Source organism: Mobula birostris, chromosome 3 (assembly GCF_030028105.1).
Source record: "Mobula birostris isolate sMobBir1 chromosome 3, sMobBir1.hap1, whole genome shotgun sequence".
Classification (NCBI taxonomy): domain Eukaryota; kingdom Metazoa; phylum Chordata; class Chondrichthyes; order Myliobatiformes; family Myliobatidae; genus Mobula; species Mobula birostris.
Window position 1 is genome coordinate 191,928,664 of NC_092372.1, and position 6,851 is coordinate 191,935,514.

The window sequence follows — 6,851 nt, forward strand, 5'->3', positions numbered from 1 at the left end:
CTGGGATGGCAGGACTTTCATATGAAGAAAGACTGGATGAACTAGGCTTATACTCGTTGGAATTTAGAAGATTGAGGGGGGATCTGATTGAAACATATAAGATCCTAAAGGGATTGGACAGGCTAGATGCAGGAAGATTGTTCCCGATGTTGGGGAAGTCCAGAACGAGGGGCCACAGTTTGAGGATAAAGGGGAAGCCTTTTAGGACCGAGATTAGGAAAAACTTCTTCACACAGAGAGCGGTGAATCTGTGGAATTCTCTGCCACAGGAAACAGTTGAGGCCAGTTCATTGGCTATATTTAAGAGGGAGTTAGATATGGCCCTTGTGGCTACGGTGGTGAGGGGGTATGGAGAGAAGGTTCTGAGTTGGATGATCAGCCATGATCATAATAAATGGCGGTGCAGGCTCGAAGGGCCGAATGGCCTACTCCTGCACCTATTTTCTATGTTTCTATGTTTCTATAACCACTACTTTTTATAGGAATTTTTGTTCAAGGGCTTGGTGTTTCCATCGGTGATGCAGCCGACCAATATACTCTTCACTACACATCTATCCAAGTTGGTCAAAGTTTTAGATGTCATGCCGAATCTTCACAAACTCCTAAGGAAGTGCAGGTGCTGCTCTAACACCAATGAATTTAAAGTTGCAGACCGTCTCTGCCTCTGATCCTCTGATGAGGATTGGCTCATGAACCTCTGGTTTCCTTCTCCTGAAGTCAATAATCAGTTTCTTGGTCTTTCTGACATTGATTAAGAGGTTGTTGTTATGGCACCATTCAGCCAGATTTTCAATCTCCCTCCTAAATGCTGATTTATCATCACCTTTGATTTGGCTTACAACAGTGGTGTCATCAACAAACTTGAATATGGCATTGGAGCTGTGCTTAGCCACACAGTCATAAGGGTAAAGCAACTAGAGCAGAGGACTAAGCACACAGCCTTACGGTACACTTGTGCTGATGAAAATCCTGGAGAAGATGTTGTTGCCAACTTGAACTGCCTGGAGTCTGCAAGTCAGAAAATTGAGGATCCAATTGTACAAGGGGGTATTGAGGCTAAGATCTTGAAGCTTATTGGTTCGTTTTGAGGAGATGATGGTATTACATGCTGATCCAAAGTCAAAAAAGAGCATCCTAATGTATGTATCTTTGCTGTTGAGATGATCCAGGGTTGAGTAAGAGCCAACGAAATGGCATCTTCTTTGATCTGTTGCTCTGATAGGCAAATTGGAATGGATCTAAGTTGCTTCTCAGGCAGGAGTTGATATGTTTTGTCACCAGCCTCAAAAGACTTCATCACTGTAGATGTACTTCTGGATGTTAGACTTTGAGGTAGGTCACCATGTTCTTCTTGGGCTTGAAGCAGGTGGGTACCTCAGACTGAAGTGAGAGGTTAAAAGTCTCAGCGAACATTCCAGCCAGTTGATCTTTAGCATGGATCTTTAGTACTTGGCCAGGTACCCTGTCGGGGATGAATGCATTTCATGGGGTCAACCTTCTGAAGTGTGTTCACACTATGGCCTCAGGCACTGAAACCATAGGAACATCAGGGGCTGGGGGAACCTGACAGTCAAAGCCAGCATAGAAGGCATTGAGCTCATCTGGAAGTGAAGCCCTGCTGTTGCCTATGTCACTTGATTTAACTTTCTAAGAGGTGAAAGTATTCTGCCACAACTGTTGAGCATCCTTCATTGATTTAAGTTAAGTCTAGATTTTGCCACCATGATGAGATGGATTTCCAGAGATCATACCCTTCACACTTAACTAATGACCTATTGTTTTTGTCTCAACCAACCTCAGAGGAAAAAGCCTGCTGTAGTTACCCTAACTACACCCCTCATGATCTTGTATACCTCTATCAAATCTCCCCTCTTTCTCCTATGCTCCAATGAATAAAATTCTAACATATTCAACCTTTACCTATAACTCAAGTCCTCAAGTCCTGACAACATTCTTATAAATTTTCTCTGTACTCTTTCAATCTTATTGATATCTTTCTTCTAGGTAGGTGACCTGAACGGCATATAATACTCCAAATTTGGTCTCACCAGTACCTTATAGAACTTCTCCATAGCATCCCAACTTATTTGCTTAATACTTTGATTTTTGAAGGCAATATGCCAGAAGCTCTCTTTATAACCATCTACTTATGTCTCCACTTTCAAGGAATTACGGATCTGAATTCCCAGATCCCTTTGTTCTACCCTACTCCTCATTGTTCTACTGTTCACTCTTCATGTCCTACCCTGGTTTGTCCTCCTAAAGTGCAACATCTCACACATGTTTGCAGTGAATTCCACCTGCCATGTTCAGCCTGTTTTCCCAGCTACTCCAGATCCCACTGCAAACTTTGAGAATCTTCCTTGCTATCGAGTATGCCTACAATCTTGGCATCATCTGCAAATTTGCTGATCCATTTCATTAACATTGATAATAAGCAGTAATGGAGCCAGTACCAGTCCTCGTGGCACACCAGTAATCACAGGCCTCCTCATGTCAGTGAGGCAACCATCTACTACCTCTCTCTGGCTTTTCCTGCTAAGCCAAAGTTGAATCCAATTTAGTACATTACTTGTTTCTGAACGCCAAGTGACTCAACCTTCTGGACCAGCCTCCAATACAGAGTTTGTCAGAGGCCTTGCTAAAGTCAATGTAGACAACACCTGCTGCTTTTCATTCATCAATATTCCTGGTAACCTTGTAAAACTTTATACCACTCACAAAGCCATGATGACTATCCCTGACCAGTCCCTGTCTATCCAGGTACTTAAATATTCTGATCCTTACCTATACCTTATGATAATTTACCACTAATTATGTCAGGCTCACTGGCCTATAGTTTTCCGGCTTATTCTCGGAAGCTTTTGTTGGTCAGACGGAACGACAGTCTACAAATCAGTAAATTCAAATGAATCAAGGACAGCGGAAGCAGACAGACTGATTGTCTTTGTTCTTGCTGCATGCTTGGGGATGGAGGCTGCCATTTTGTGAAGACACTCTATTCTCCATTTTGTGAGCTTGACATGCTGGGCTTGATCAATGTTTTAAAGAAGACACAATGATACTTCAGGTCATCTGCTGGACTAGAGATAATTTCTAAATAAGAATTTATTTGTGTGATGTAACATGCAGGTTTGTGAATGTTGGGGTTGGTGCCTGCCTGGAGTGATTTGTGCTCATTACTGATTGAGGACAGGCAGCCATAAATTATCGACTGTCACTTGATAGGAAGAGGGCAATAAATGGATGCTGGCTTGGAGCAGGGCCAATAACAAGGTGTTAAAGGACAGACACATGACCTGTGGCCTATGACACTGGAATGCGATATTTGAATTGATAAGGAATGGATATTAAAGTGGATACTTTGTGTATGCTGGCAGCAGTAACTTTGAAAAACAACCATCACAGGTACAAACGTGAGCAACCCTGCGTGAAATGCATGGCGAGTGAATCAGGACTATGAGGACCTCCTGGCCAGTGTACACTCCTTTGCCTGGATAATACCTTTGCTATTCTTTGACTATTCAGAAGAGTCAGGGATACCTTGTGGGTGTGCACACAAGGTTTTTAGTGTGTGAATTCATGTACTTGTTAGTTTAAACAATAAATGTACTTGTCAGTAAATACAGATCTCTCTGTGCCTCACCAATCATTGTAAAAGATTTTTTTACAGCACTTTCTTAAATTATAGCACCACATTAGCTATCATCAAGACCTCAGCACCTCACCTGTGGCTTAGGAGTTCATAAATACTCTGCCAGGACCCCTGCAATTTTTGCACTAGCCTCACACAAGATCCGATGAGGCACCACGTCTTACCCTGGGGACTTACTTGCCTAATTTGTCTCAAGACACAAAGCATCTCCTCTTGTCTAATCCAGATACAGTCTATGACCTCACTGCTCCTTTGCCTCTGTTCTGTACAACTATATCCATTTCCCAACTAAACATTGATGCAAAACATCTATTTAACATCTTCCCCATATCTTTTGGTTCCAGGCATAGATGACCACACTGATCTTCAAGTGGACCAATTTTGTCCCTTGCTATCCTTTTACTCTTTATAATTATATACTTGGAGAAGCCCTTGGGATTCTCCTTCACCTTGTCTGCCTGAGTAACCTAATACCTTCTTTAAGCCCTCATGAATTCCCTCTTGTGTTCCTTTGCATTTCTTGCACTCGTCGAGCACCTCATTTTTCCTTGTTGCCTGCTATACATCTTCTTCCCTTTTCTTAATCAGTGCCTCAATTTTCCTCAAAAACCAACGTTCGCTAGACTTGTTAGCCTTGACTTTTATTGTAACACAGACTAACTGTATTCTCATTATTTCACTTTTGAAGGACCACCAAGCATCTCTTTGCTAGAAAGCAGCCTATCCCAATCCATACATGCCAGATCCTTTCTCCACTTTAAAATCCTAATCTGAGGACAAGACCTGTCCTCCATACTTATCTTGAAACTAATGGAATTATGATCACCAGATCCAAAGTGTTTCCCTACCCTTCTGTCACCTGTCCTATCTTGTTTCCTAATAGGAATTCTAATATCTCACTTCCTGTAGTTGCCACTTTTATATACCGAAGACGGATTCTTTCCCGAACACATTTGACACACTCTATCCTATTCAGTTTTTTTTCAGTAGTGAGTCCCAGTTAATATGTGAAAATTTAAAATCACTTACTATCACAACCTGATTTTTCTTGAATTTGTTTGCTATCCCTCAAAAATTTACTCCTGTAACTCCTGGTGACTATTCCAAGGTTTATAATATAATCCATTAACATTGTGTTGCCCTTAAGGCATTTATTTGACTTTGTTGGGTCTATGTTTTAAATGATTTGTTTGTAACTATTTTCTAGTTAAAGTTAAAGGTTGATAATTAAATTACAGTATAACAAAGGTAAATTCATTGTCTATGGTATATTGCGGCATGTGATAACATCACTTCCTGTTTCGCCGCGTTTTATGTGTAACTTCTGGTTCGGGAAGGTATGAAGGTGGGTGCCATGCGTGCAACATGAGCGTGAAGAGCTCCGTGTCTACCCATAAAGAAACATTATAGAAGCAACGCTGTAACTTCATAAGACTGTTTTTGAAGTAAAAATATTAACGCGGTTTCTGTTAAGGCAGCGGCGGTTGGGGTGGTGCACGTGCCGGCTTTTCAATTTCAAACGCAGGGTCGGCTCGAGCCTGATGGCGGTTTGACCCAACCCCTCTCGCCCGCTACTCGGGGCGGCGGGAGACACTCGCTGAAAGAGCGTGCGTGGTCTTCAGAATGAAACAGACTCTGTATATGTTTGTATTTTTTTATCAACAGTTTTCACCATACGATGTTAATGTGGAAGAGTGCACAGTAAATGGTTAACTTTACTACGGCTCTGCCTTCATTGGCTCCAGTTTAACTTGGTGTTTAGTCAGAGTTTCAACACTGCACGAGAACACTACAAACATGGTCATCCCTTTCTTATTCCTTGGTTCCACCCATATAGCCCCAATAGCTGAGCCCTCCAGTCTGTCCTGTCTGAGTACTCCTGTGACATTTTCCCAATGAGTAATGCCTCCCCTCTCCTTTAATACCCCACTCTCAAAAGCAGTCTGAAACAATGGAACCCTGGAATAATGAGCTGCCAGAACTGCCCTTCTGCAAACAAGTCTCACTAATGGATACGATATCGTAATTCCATATCTTGATCCATGCTCTAAGCTCATCTGCATGACCTATATTGAATAGAGATGGATGCCACTCCTGGCTTTGTATGTAGGCTTAACACCTACTCCCCCACATCCACTCCACTAACTACCCTGGCACTCTTGGTTCCCATTCCCTTGTGACTCTAATCCAACTTCCAACTCCCCCAGGCAGCACTAGCAAACCTTCCCGAAGGATATTGCTCCTCCTCCAGTTCAGGTGCAAACCCTCCTGTGTGTATAGGTCCAGCTCTGGATGAGAGCCCAATGATCTAAAAATTTGAAGTCCACCTGCAGCATTTCCTTAGCCATGTGTTAAACTAGATAATCTTTCTATTTCTGACTTCACTAGCACATGGCATACGTAGCAATTCTGAAATCACCACAATGGAGGCCGTATTCTTTAACTTAGCAACTAACTCCCTGAACTCGCTTTGCCGGACCTTGTCACCTTCCTGCCTAAGTTATTGATACTGACCTGACCCATGACCTTTGGCTGCTCACCCTTGCCCTTAAGAATGCTATGAACTTGAACTGAGATGTCCCTGACCCTGGCACCTGGAAGGCAACATATCATCTAGGAATCATGTTATCATGCTCAGAACCTCCTGTTTGTTCCTCTAACCAGTGGATCTCTATCACTCCTGCTCATCTCCTGCTCCTTCCCTTCTGAGTCACAGAGCCAGACTCAGGGCTACAGATTTGACTACTGTGGCTTTCCTTTTACAAAAAAACATAGAAAACCTACAACACAGTACAGGGCCTTCAGCCCACAGAGTTTTTTCTAGGTTTTCTCACCCAACTGTATCGAAAACAAAACAATGTACTTGTTATTGAGGGTAATGGCTACATGGTGGCCTTTCCTTATCCTGATGTCTCCTGTACCTTAGATCTACAGACAACCCACCTCTCCGGGAAGTTCCAGGAGTCTCCTGCATATTGATAGTGGCTCCCTGATGCCCACAAATTATATACAATATCCCAGAAATCAATTTTTTGAGAGCGAGCGAGAGAGCAAGCGCGAGAGAGAGAAAGCAAGAGAGGGTGAGAGAGAGCGAGCAAGTGAGCGCGAGTGCAAGAGAGCGAGTGCGCCATTGGAGAGTGTTCCAAAAAAAGAAAATATAAAACATACCCTAAACTACTCAGACTACACTAAAGTG